Source organism: Arachis hypogaea, chromosome 20 (assembly GCF_003086295.3).
Source record: "Arachis hypogaea cultivar Tifrunner chromosome 20, arahy.Tifrunner.gnm2.J5K5, whole genome shotgun sequence".
In the NCBI taxonomy this organism is placed as follows: Eukaryota; Viridiplantae; Streptophyta; class Magnoliopsida; order Fabales; family Fabaceae; genus Arachis; species Arachis hypogaea.
In genome coordinates, this window is record NC_092055.1 from 11,173,097 (window position 1) to 11,185,501 (window position 12,405).

Consider the following 12,405-nt stretch of genomic DNA (forward strand, 5'->3'; position numbering starts at 1 on the left):
TGAAAATGTCTTCTGCATACATAATGATGTTCTGCCATATATTCTTCACTGAAAATGTGGGAATTCCTATCAAGGTATGAGATTTTTATCTAATCTATTTGGTGAGTAGTGATGTGATTGATAGCTTCTTGGTCATTTATTTATATTTTGATGAAATCTTTGGTTATTCAACTCAATTGAATTTTTATTTTTTTTATTGTGCATATAAAAATTATTTTATATTTCAGCTGATGAAAAGATATGCAAGTCTTTGCCCTGAATTTAAGAGGTTCATTGAGAAAGGAATGGGCTTTGTGACAATAAGATGGCATCACTGTACTGTTTATCTAACTAGAGAATTCCCTCCTTCAAAGATCAATACGTGGAGTAGGTTATCTTCTCTTGAAAATGTCTTCTGCACACATGATGATGTTTTGCTATGTTTCTTCATTGAAAATGTGGGAATCCCCAGCAAGGTATGGGGATTCTATCTAATCTATTTAGTGAGTGGTGATGTGATTGATAGGAATTGATTGATAGCTTCTTGGTCATTTATTTTCATTTTGATGAAACTTTTGGTTAGTCAACTCAATTGCATTTCAATTTTTTATTGGTTATGTAAAAACTGTTGTATATTTCACCTCTTGCATAGAACTAGAGCTGTTTGTCATGAATTTGTGTGCTTCATTGAGAAAGGAATGGGCTTGTGCCACTAAAATGGCTTCACGGTACTATTTGTCTAACTAGCAAACTTCTTCATCCAAAGAGAAATCTATCCAGCAGGTTTATCTTCCCTTGAAAATATCTTCTGCACACATAATCATGTTGTGCCATACATTCTTCATTGAAATTTTGGGAATCATTATGAAGGTATGGGGTTTCTATCTAATCAATTTCATGATTGTCGATGTGATTGACGGAATTTTATTGATGTGTGTCTATAATTTTGTTCACATTCATTTGCTGTTTCGAACCTTTGCCTACCTAATACATTTACCAACTCTCATTGCCATGAGTAGAATCGTTATTTGGGGTGGTTGATGACTGCCTTCCCTATGGTCTAATGATATGTAGGTGCACTGTATTAGGTATTCTGTGATATCTTCTTTCTTTGGTCTCTATTCCTTGAATTCTTCAAACTTTCACTTGTTTTTTTCATTTTTTTGTTCAGGTTTTGCTCGTGTGATTAGTTTTTCCTATGCCATTGAATAGAGAGGCATGTGGACTGAGATTTTCCTTTTCCTCCATTTCCATGTTCAATTTGAATTTAAAAAGGTGAGTCTTGTGCCCTGAAATTTTTCTATAAAAGGATGGTTGGTGAACCACATTCAATGCACAAACATTCTGCTGTCTTCTATTTCCTCCTAAGCTCTGTTTATTTTAGATTTTCTGTGTTTATATCTTCATCTATTTCATCAATTCTGTTTTCGTCCTTTCTTTTCTTTTTTTTTTTTTCTGCAATGCCTCCTCTATTTGATATGATTTCTAAGATGCATCCTCCTAGAGAGGCTTGGAGGCTGAAAGTTAGGATTCTAAGGCTTTGGGTTGTACCCTCTTTTGATAACCATGAGGTTCCTAACTCAATGGAGATGATTCTCCTTGATGAGCATGTTAGCCTCTATAAGCTATTGTTTTAAATATGGTGTTAGTTGTTGTTTTTCAGTTTTCAACTTAAAATTATGTTTTTCACTAATCTGATTTTTTTTGTTGCATTCCAGTGTGAAAAAATTCAAGCTACAGTTAAGAAACAGCTTCTTAATAGGCTTAGGAATCATATAGTTGAAGGTCAAGTTTATAGAATGGCATACTTTACTCTTGTGTCAAATCATGGTAGCTATAGAGCAACTTCTCATGAATTCAAATTGGTTTTCCTTCATCGAATCACTGTTGTACCTGTTGATGAAGATGTTATCCCAAAGACTTGTTTCAACATGTTTCCTTTTTCTGACCTGCTAAACATGACCCAAGATTATGATTTTTTTGTTGGTATGTATATCATCATTGTGCTATTCTTTTATTCAAGCTTTTTTAACGAATTGTTTGAATATTTAATAGGTTGTGTTTATTTGAAATAGATGTCATTGGTCTTTTAACTTCAGTGGGTGAAGAGAAAGAATATGCAAAAGAGGAAAAAATTGTGAAAATGATTGTGCTCGAATTAACTTCAAAAGAATATGTTGATTCAGTCATTTATGGTGGTTTCTCTTTATCTTTTAATCATCTTTTTTTCTTATTTTCTGTTTCATTCTTTCTCATGTTTTGAGTTTCAGTCTTACAGTACGTTGTGCAGTGTTTGGGGACTATGTTAATCAAGTAAATTATTTCCTAGTCTCTGGCTATGTGGAGCAGTCTGTTGTTGTCATTCAACTTGCAAAAGTCAAGTTCTTTAGGGGTACATTGTTTAATTTCTCTACATTTTCTTATTACTACTCTATGTGTTGTTGATGCGTGAGTATCTTCTCTATATTTTCCTAGTGAATTTACATTCAAATTGTTGAGTTTAATCAAAATTTAAATACCTTTTAGCCATTATGGATGCTACTTTGAGTTGTGTACAATTCTATTTATTTCAGGTAGCATTTGGATGGATTTGACGAAGTTTTGTAGCAGAAAGGGAAGAAAGCGGATGATGCTGTCAACCCTGACCTCCTTGTACTTAACCAGAAATAACTTGAGCTACAGAGGTCCAATTGGCATGGTTTTAGCGACATTGGAAAGCTAACTTCCAGAGCTTTCTAACAATGTATAATAGTGCACATTTCTTCTCCAGCAAACTCTACCCACTCCACGGTGCCAAGTTCAGCGTGGACTTGAAAACTCCCAGGGAAGCACACGCCACATCCCACGCTGAACTTGGGAAAAGCCAAGTTCAGCGTGGACTCAAAGGGATGCGCACAAAACCACACTGCCTTCTCCACGTTGAACTTGGGAAAAGCCAAGTTCAGTGTGGACCTCAACATCTCAAGTGGTCTCCGTATACGCCCAAGAGCTTGCACGAATGATTAAGTAATTTTGATTAAATTTGTATTTTATTTTAAAATAGGAAAAGATATTATTTTAGTTTTAGGAAATATATTTTACATTAATTATGATTAGATATAAAAGGAGTAAAGTATTGTTTTTGTCTCCAATGTTTGGAGTAAATCCCAAAATTGTCCCTAACATTTCAATCGTTCTATTTAAGTCCCTAACGTTTCAAAATTGATTCAATGTTGTCCTGCCGTTAGGGATCCATTAACAGAATTGACGGCGGGACAAAATTGAGACAATTTTGAAACGTTAGGGACTTAAATAAGACGAAAAAGTTAGGGACAAAAACGATACATAAAAATAAATTTTAATTTAATTTTATCTTTCAATAATATTAATTTTTTACTGTACATAGTATTCAATTATTTTTTAATTACATATAAATAAATTACACTTAATCACATTATTAAGGTTAGGAGCTCTGTCTATTGTATGGATTGATACTACTATTTTTCTACTTTAATTCATGTACTGATTTATATTTCAAGAATTGTTTTCGTTCTTTATTTTATGAATTTGGGTGGAACGGAAGTATGACCCTTTTTCTAATTGAGTTCTTGTATAACTTGAAAAAGCTCTTTACTTGAACAACAGTTTGAAAACAAATTCTTCTAAATTTCTAATTATCTGGAATTAACGGGATACGTGACATATAATCCTCTTATATCTGGGTAATTAGGATTTTTGTGGCACATAAACAAGAATTGAACTTCATCCTCTAATTGGAATTAAGTGACCAAAGAATTGGCGGTTGATGAAAGTTAGAGTAGACTAAGAAGGTCTAAGGAATTAGGGCTTAGTTATATATAGTTTGCCATGAATTGAATCTTGCATGATTAAAATAGTCAATAAGAAAAGTCAATCCGAAAAATAGATATCTCTGAAGCCTTAACTGTTCTCCATATATTATTCTCATCAATTTACTGCTTGCTGTTTTAATTTCTGAATTACTATTTAATACTTTTGAATACCAAACACTCTTTTTTGTTTGTCTAACTAAGTAAATTAATCAACCATTGTTGCTTAATCCATCAATTCTCGTGGGATCGACCCTCATTCACTTGAGGTACTACTTGATACGACCCGGTGTACTTGCCGATTAGTTTATGGGTTATAAATTTTGCACCAATTTTTTGTCGCCATTGCTGAGAATTGACTGTAATTAACAACTATTAATTGTTTGATTACTTAGATTAGATAATTTTTACTTTAGTTAAATTTTTTTTTAGCATTATTCATTTTCAATTTTTAATTGTTCTTTTTTCTTTCTTTATTCTCGTTCACCCCTTCCCCCACCCCGTTTTCTTTTTATTTTCTTTTACTTTCGTTTCTTTTTTTTTTTTATTTTTTATTTCACTTCCGTATTGTTTCTTTCCTTATTTGTTTTTATTTTATTAGTTTTATTTAATCCATTTTTTATTTCTTTTCAAATTTTCTTTCGTTCTTTTTTTTATTTACTTTTTTTTTATTTCATTTTTATTTTCTTTCTTTATATATTCATTTTTTTATTTTTATTTTTCTATTTTTTAGTCTTATTTAAATTTTAGCTTTAACTCTTGAATTTTTGCTCAATTATTTTTTTTATTTTCTGAAATTAAGTTTGGTGTCGCCTAATAATTTTATTTTAATTTACCTATTTATATTTTTTATAAAAAAATAAAAAAAATAAAACTATTTCGAAGGTTTTAATTTTTTTTATTTAGTTGCTTTATTTTATTTCTTTTACACAGGTTATCTCATTGGGAATTCTCTGCACTTTGACGTAGAGATTTCCACTTTTCTTTGTTTTCTGTCTATTTATGAGCAGGAACAGAGACAAGGAACCTCTTTTAGACCTTGATCCTGAACCTGAAATGACTTTTAGGCGGCGTTTGCAACAAGCAAGACTGTACAAGGCTGCAGAGTCCACTATGGATCATAATAATGCTGTTAATGCCAATGTGGCAAATTCAGCTGGGAATGAGCAACCTAGAAGAGTGTTTGACTCTTACACTGCTCCTAATGTAGATCTTTATGGCAAAAGTATTGTGGTGCCTCCTATAGCTGCAAACAACTTTGAGTTGAAGCCACAACTAGTTACTCTTGTGCAACAAAATTGCCAATATCATGGGCTCCCTCAGGAAGACCCAAATCAATTTATCTCTGATTTTCTGCAAATTTGTAATACAGTGAAGACCAATGGAGTGAATCCTGAGGTATACAAACTCATGCTCTTCTCGTTTGCTGTGAAGGATAGAGCAAAACTATGGTTAGATTCCCAACCCAAGAAGAGTTTGGATATTTAGGACAAGGTTGTCACTGGATTTCTGACTAAATTTTTCCCACCTCAAAAGCTGACTAAGTTAAGGGTGGAGGTTCAGACTTTCAAACAGAAAGATGGTGAGACCTTTTATGAAGCTTGGGAGATATTCAAGCTACTGACTAGGCAATGCTCTCCAGACATGTTCTCTAGATGGACTCAACTGGATATCTTTTATGAGGGCTTATGTGAAATGTCCAAGATGCGCTTAGATAATTCCGCAGGTGGTTCTTTGCACATGAAGAAGACACCAGAGGAGACTATTGAGCTTATTGAGTTGGTTGCTAACAACCAATACTTATATTCTTCTAACAGGAATCCTTTGCACTCTGAAACCTTTCAGAAGAGAGGCGTGTTGGAAGTGGAAGCTGTTAATACTCTTCTTGCTCAGAACAAACTTATGTCTCAGCAAATAAATCTCCTTACTCAACAGTTGAGTGGAATGCAAGTTTCAGCTGTCAACACTCAGAATGCACATCAAGAGGTCCCTTATGACATGACAGGTAAATCTATGCAAAATGAGAATTATGTTTATGCTCAATCTTTCACTGAACAGGTCAATTTTATGGGGAATGCTCCTAGAAACCCCAATAATGATTCATACTCTAAGACCTACAATCAGGGGTGGAGAAATCACCCAAATTACTATTGAGCTTATTGAGTTGGTTGCTAACAACCAATACTTATATTCTTCTAACAGGAATCCTTTGCACTCTGAAACCTCTCAGAAGAGAGGCGTGTTAGAAGTGGAAGCTGTTAATACTCTTCTTGCTCAGAACAAACTTATGTCTCAGCAAATAAATCTCCTTACTCAACAGTTGAGTGGAATGCAAGTTTCAGCTGTCAACACTCAGAATGCACATCAAGAGGTCCCTTATGACATGACAGGTAAATCTATGCAAAATGAGAATTATGTTTATGCTCAATCTTTCACTGAACAGGTCAATTTTATGGGGAATGCTCCTAGAAACCCCAATAATGATTCATACTCTAAGACCTACAATCAGGGGTGGAGAAATCACCCAAATTTTGGGTAGAGAGAGCAACCTCAGAGGCCACAGAATTTTAATAATAATTTTCAGGGTAGTTTTCAACAGAATAATTTTAGTAACCACCAGTTTCAGTCATCTCAGCAAGCAACTTTCAGCCCCAGCAGAACAATGATTTGGAAGCAATATTGGCAAGTTTTAGGCAGGAAACCAGAGCATCAATCAAGAACTTGGAGATTCAGATGGGTCAATTAGCCACAAAAGTTAATAAAATTGATCAGAGGACTACTAATAGCCTTCCTGGCAACACAATTCCAAATCCAAGAGAGGAATGTAAGGTTATCACCTTGATAAGTGGACAAGTGGCAAGTATGGAAGCACAAGTTAATGAGGAGCCAGTTGAAAAAGAAGCTCCAGAGGAGAAGAAGGAAGAAGTAGAGCACGTCCCTCCAAAGCGTGCGAACAACCCATTCCCAGACTCTCTTGACACTTATCCTACATTGCCAAAGGCTCGTGAGTACAAGCCTAAAATGCCATATCCTCAGAGACTTCAAAAGAAGAGCAAGGACAAGCAGTTTTCAAAGTTCTTGGAAGTCTTCAGAAAGTTGCAAATCAATATTCCTTTTGTTGAGGTTTTGGAGCAAATGCCTCTCTATGTCAAATTCATGAAGGAGTTGTTGTCAAAGAAGAAGCCTTTAAAGGGAGATGAGACAGTGGTCTTGACTAAGAAATGTAGTGCCATAATTTAGAATAATTTGCCAAGGAAGATGCCAGATCCAGGGAGCTTTCAAATTCCATGCACCATTGGGAGCACAACCTTTAAAAAAGCGTTATGTGATATGGGAGCAAGCATCAATTTAATGCCCCTGTCTGTGATGAAGAAGCTGCAAATCCAAGAGGCACAACCCACAAGGATAGCATTACAGATGGCAGACAAATCTATAAAGCCGGCATATAGATTAGTGGAGAATATCCTGGTCAAAGTGGGTAAGTTTTTCCTTCCAGCAGATTTTGTGATTCTTGACACAGGGGAGGATGAGAATGTCTCTATAATTCTAGGAAGACCATTCCTAGCCACTGGGAGAGCTCTAATTGATGTAGAAGCAGGTGAATTAGTGCTTAGAGTGCATAACGAGCAACTGGTCTTTCATGTCTTCAAAGATATACATTCAGCAGGTGAAGAAGAGAGGTGCATGCAGACTGAGCTTATTAATCCAAACCTTCAAGAACCCCCTGATGATGCACAGCAGAATCTGCAGCTCAAACCTCCTTTGGTGACAATCAATAAAATTTCTCCTGACATCAAACCTAAGTTTGGTGTCGGGAATGCATCATCCACCAAGGAGAAGGTTCCTAAAAAGAAGAAAGTACCCAGAGGATGAAGAAACAAAAAGATCCTCACTAAAGATTTCTCCCTAGGGATGAAGGTAGTGTTGACTAACAATCTAGTGTGGACTTATATAGTAAACAGAATCCTCTCTCTGGAGCTTGTTGAGCTACGTTATGGGGACACAGGGAGAAGATTCACAGTGAGGGGCGAAGAGCTAAGCCCTTATGATCCTCCTCCTTAGAGGAGCTGACCGTCAAGCTAGTGATGGTAAAGAAGCTCTTGTCGGGAGGCAACCCGATAATTTCGTATCCTTAGTTATTTTTCTGTTGCGTTGATTATATTATTTATTTGATTTTTTTATTGAGTTTTTACTGTTTTTTCTTTGTTTTACATGTGTTTGATCATATAAAAATTTTAGAACTGGAACCGGACATTTAAAAAAATTTATGCCCACTCTAGAAAAGGTTAATCTCTGCCAGGTCCACGTTGAACTTGGAATTTTCCAAATTCAGCGTGGTGAATGACGTAAATGGCATGTAGTTGAGTTAAGAGCCCACACTGAACTTGAGAAATCCTAAATTCAGCGTTGTGAACGACGTACAAAGGGAACGCATCAAAACCAAGCAAAGTTAACGCCGAACTTGATCTGTTGCAAGTTCAGGTGGGAGCCTTTTCTTTTACAAGATTCTTTCTCTTTTGTACTTTTGTCTTTCCCCCATATCCATCCCGTAACCCTATTCCCATTCCCCAACCTCATATTAATCCCCTATTATATATATATATATATATATATATATATATATATATATATAAACAAAAAAAATTAAAACATATAAAATTAAAACATAAAACAATACAAAATAAAAAAAATAATATATATTTTCAATATTTTAACCTTTTTTTATCCTTTTATCCTCTTTTTTTGTAATAATTTTTATTTTTACTCCTCCGTGCACTTTTTATGTCCCTCCCTGTTTTCAAATTTTCTTTGCTTGAGGACAAATAAACTTTTAAGTTTGGTGTTGTCGCTTCGCTCATAGCTTTTCTGTTTATTTCAATGGCACCAAAGGGAGATGAATCATCTTCACAGAGGAGCACAGCCTAAAGAATGAGACGGCCACTAGAATAATTGAGGTGGTTGAGTTCCTTTCGTTCTATATTTTCTTTCGTTCTTATTATGTTAGGTTCCTGTTTTTTTGTTTTTTTTTGTGATTGCATGATCAGTTTTTATTTCAATTCCTAGGTTCTAGTTTAATTTACTGTTTATTTTGTTATTTGATTTTTTTATTCTGAAAGAATGTCTCATGTATTGCTCACTAAGCTTGAAATCAAAAGAAAAGAAAGAAGTGATATAATGCATGAAAAGAGTGGGTTTATATTTAAGATTAATCTTATTTACTTAAATGTGGTGGTATTAATTGTAATTCTGAATGAATGACATGAATAGTGCATGTTTGAATTTGAATCAAGAGATGTTGATGTATGAGAAACAGGAATTTAGAGAATTATTATGACTTCTCTGAAATAAACAAAAAATTTAATCCTTAAAGCAAAAGAGACAACAAAATAAGCATAAAAGCAAGTCCAAGACTCTGAGCATCAATGACCAGGGAGTCTGAAATAATTAAAAGCTCAAAGAGTTGTTTTCCTAGTCATATGCTTGTGGTATTCTTGTTTCAAGTAACCCTTGAGACTTAATATTTAGGGTCATGACCAAATGCATTCAGCAGAGTATGCCAAAGGCTTTGAGCACCACTGTCTCGAAAAAACTGAAAGAGCAATCATAACTTAGAAAGAGTTCCCCAATCAAGTGCTTGTGGTGTTTCTGTGTCAAGTAAAGCTTGAGACAAAACATTTGAAGTCACGGCTATGCTCAAGGTGCAAAGCACCAAAGAAAAGAGATTTAAACTAAATTTTGCTGTATTTAAGGATTAAAGTGGAGTATAAAGCTCAGAGAATTCATAATATGATCCGAATTCTAATTTCAAATAACACTGACATTCCTTTGATTCAAAGGAGAGTGAGATGCCAAAACTGTTTAGAGTTACAATGAATAAACCCCACTTTAAGAATAGACTTGAGCATGACTAAACTCTCACTTCTCATGCAAATTCACATCTTAATTATGCACTTATTTTGGTTGCTTGAGGACAAGCAACAATTCAAGTTTGGTGTTGTGATGCGTGAGCATCTTCTCTATATTTTCCTAGTGAATTTGCATTCAAAATATTGATTTTAATCAAAATTTAAATACCTTTTAGCCACTATGGATGCTACTTTGAGTTGTGTACAATTCTATTGATTTCAGGTAGCATTTGGATAGATTTGACGGAGTTTTGTAGCAGAAAGGGAAGAAAGCGGATGATGCTGTCAACCCCGACCTTCTTGCACTTAACCAAAAATAACTTGAGCTACAAAGGTCCAATTGGCGTGGTTTTAGTGACATTGGAAAGCTAACTTTCAGAGCTTTCCAACGATGTATAATAGTGCACACTTCTTTTACAGCAAACTCTGCCCACTCCACGTTGAACTTGGCCCCTGCCAAGTTCAGCGTGGACTTGAAAACTCCTAGGAAAGCACACGCCACATCCCATGTTGAACTTGGGAAAAGCCAAGTTCAACGTGGACTCAAAGGGATGCACATAAAACCACACTGCCTTCTCCACGCTGAACTTGGGGAAAGTCAAGTTCAGCGTGGACCTCAACATCTCAAGTGGTCCCCAGATATGCCCAAGAGCTTGCACGAATGATTAAGTAATTTTGATTAAATTTGTATTTTATTTTAAAATAGGAAAATATATTATTTTAATTTTAGAAAATATATTTTACATTAATTAGGATTAGATATAAAAGGGAAAAGAATCAGCCCTTCGGGCTCTTCTCTTCTTCTCTTGGACCTTATTCCGCAATTTACAATTTTACAGAATCCTAGTTTTCTCTCTGAACCATGAGCAGCTAAACCTCCATTGTTAAGGTTAGGAGCTCTGTCTATTGTATGGATTGATACTATTATTTTTCTATTTTAATTCATGTACTAATTTATATTTCAAGAATTATTTTCGTTCTTTATTTTATGAATTTGGGTGAAACGGAAGTATGACCCTTTTTCTAATTGAGTTCTTTTATAACTTGGAAAAGCTCTTTACTTGAACAACAGTTTGAAAACAAATTCTCCTAAATTTCTAATTATCTGGACTTAAGGAGATACGTGACATATAATCCTCTTATATTTGGGTAATTAGGATTTTTGTGGCACATAAACTAGAATTGAACTTGATCCTCTAATTGGAATTAAGTGACCAAAGAATTGGCAGTTGATGAAAGTTAGAGTAGACTAAGAAGGTCTAAGGAATTAGGGCTTAGTCATATATAGTTTGCCATGAATTGAATCTTGCATGATTAAAATAGTTAGTAAGAAAAGTTAATCTGGAAAATAGATATCTCTGAAACCTTAACTGTTCTTCATATATTATTCTCATCAATTTACTGCTTGCTGTTTTAATTTCTGAATTACTGTTTAATGCTTTTGAATACCAAACACTCTTTTCTATTTGTCTAACTAAGTAAATTAATCAACCATTGTTGCTTAGTCCATCAATCCTCGTGGGATCGACCCTCATTCACTTGAGGTACTACTTGGTACGACCCGGTGCACTTGTCGGTTAGTTTGTGGGTTATAAATTTTGCACCAGTTGTCTCCCATGAACTTTGCTAGACTCTTTCGGTATTGCTGTGTAGGTCAAGTAGGTCTCCAAAATGTGATGTATGCCACTCAAATGTTATTTAATCCTGATATTCCTGAAGTTGTTGAATTCAGGCAGAGGTTAGCATGGTTTATTTTGGTGTTTTTCTTTCTGTTCCTTAGTTATAATTAATCTGGAGTAACAAGTACATGTACTTGCATCATTTTTTTTGTTAGTATGATTGAGCAAGGTGTCAATGGTACCCAGCCACTGTTTATCACAAATGAGGGTAAAGTTGTCTCCTTGGAAGATGATTTCATGCGTTTAACTAGAAGATGCACTATTGAAGAGCTCCAGGATAACAATGAGGTTGACATTTTTTTGAGTTATTTGTGTTTATTTTATACACCAATGAACAGAAAAAAAATGGAACAATTTTCATATCTGTTCTTTCATGCATATTGTTAACAAATTTTAAAATGTCCCTTGCGTAGGAGGGTTCTTTTATCATTTTTGGTACAATCAGAGGTATTTGTTGAGGATGGAAGTTGGTGGTATTCTACTTGTGTATGTGGAAAGGGTATCTATCCTCAAAATGGTGCATACTACTGTGATTTCTGTGTGAAGCATATAACTAATGTCACTCCGAGGTCAGAAATTTTGTTCAAAATATTTTTTCATTTTTTGTTGTGGATTGTTTATAAGAATAATGTTTCAGGTTTTTTTTATCTCTAATCATTATGTTCTTTTTTTCTTCATTCTGCAAATTTAAAATTAAAATAACACTTGAAGATCATAGTGGGGAGGGTATTTTCATTCTCTTTGATCGTGAAGCATCTTATTTGTTTAAGAAATCATGCGCTGACTTGTTTACTGAGGTTAAAAAAGATGCAAGTGTATGTGCTTAGTTTTCTTTTGTGTGTTGTTCACTTTATGTGGTTCATTTTTTTTATACCCATATTCTTTATTTTGGTTCATATGTGTTATTCAAACTGTGTAACTCTTATCTATTACCTTGAAAATAGCTTATATGTGGGAATACTTATCCTCCCATATTCCAAGGGTTTATTGGAAAAAAGTTGCTGCTGAAGGTTG

At 34.5% G+C, this 12,405-nt stretch overlaps 1 non-coding gene across 1 annotated transcript; it reads right to left on the bottom strand.

Annotated features, from left to right (window-relative positions):
- Positions 1-5,348: 5,348 nt before the first annotated feature.
- On the bottom strand, positions 5,349-5,452 carry LOC112787870 (small nucleolar RNA R71). Its single transcript, XR_003195257.1, has one exon. It is a non-coding gene; the product is annotated as a small nucleolar RNA R71 (small nucleolar RNA).
- Between the last annotated feature and the right edge of the window lie 6,953 nt (positions 5,453-12,405).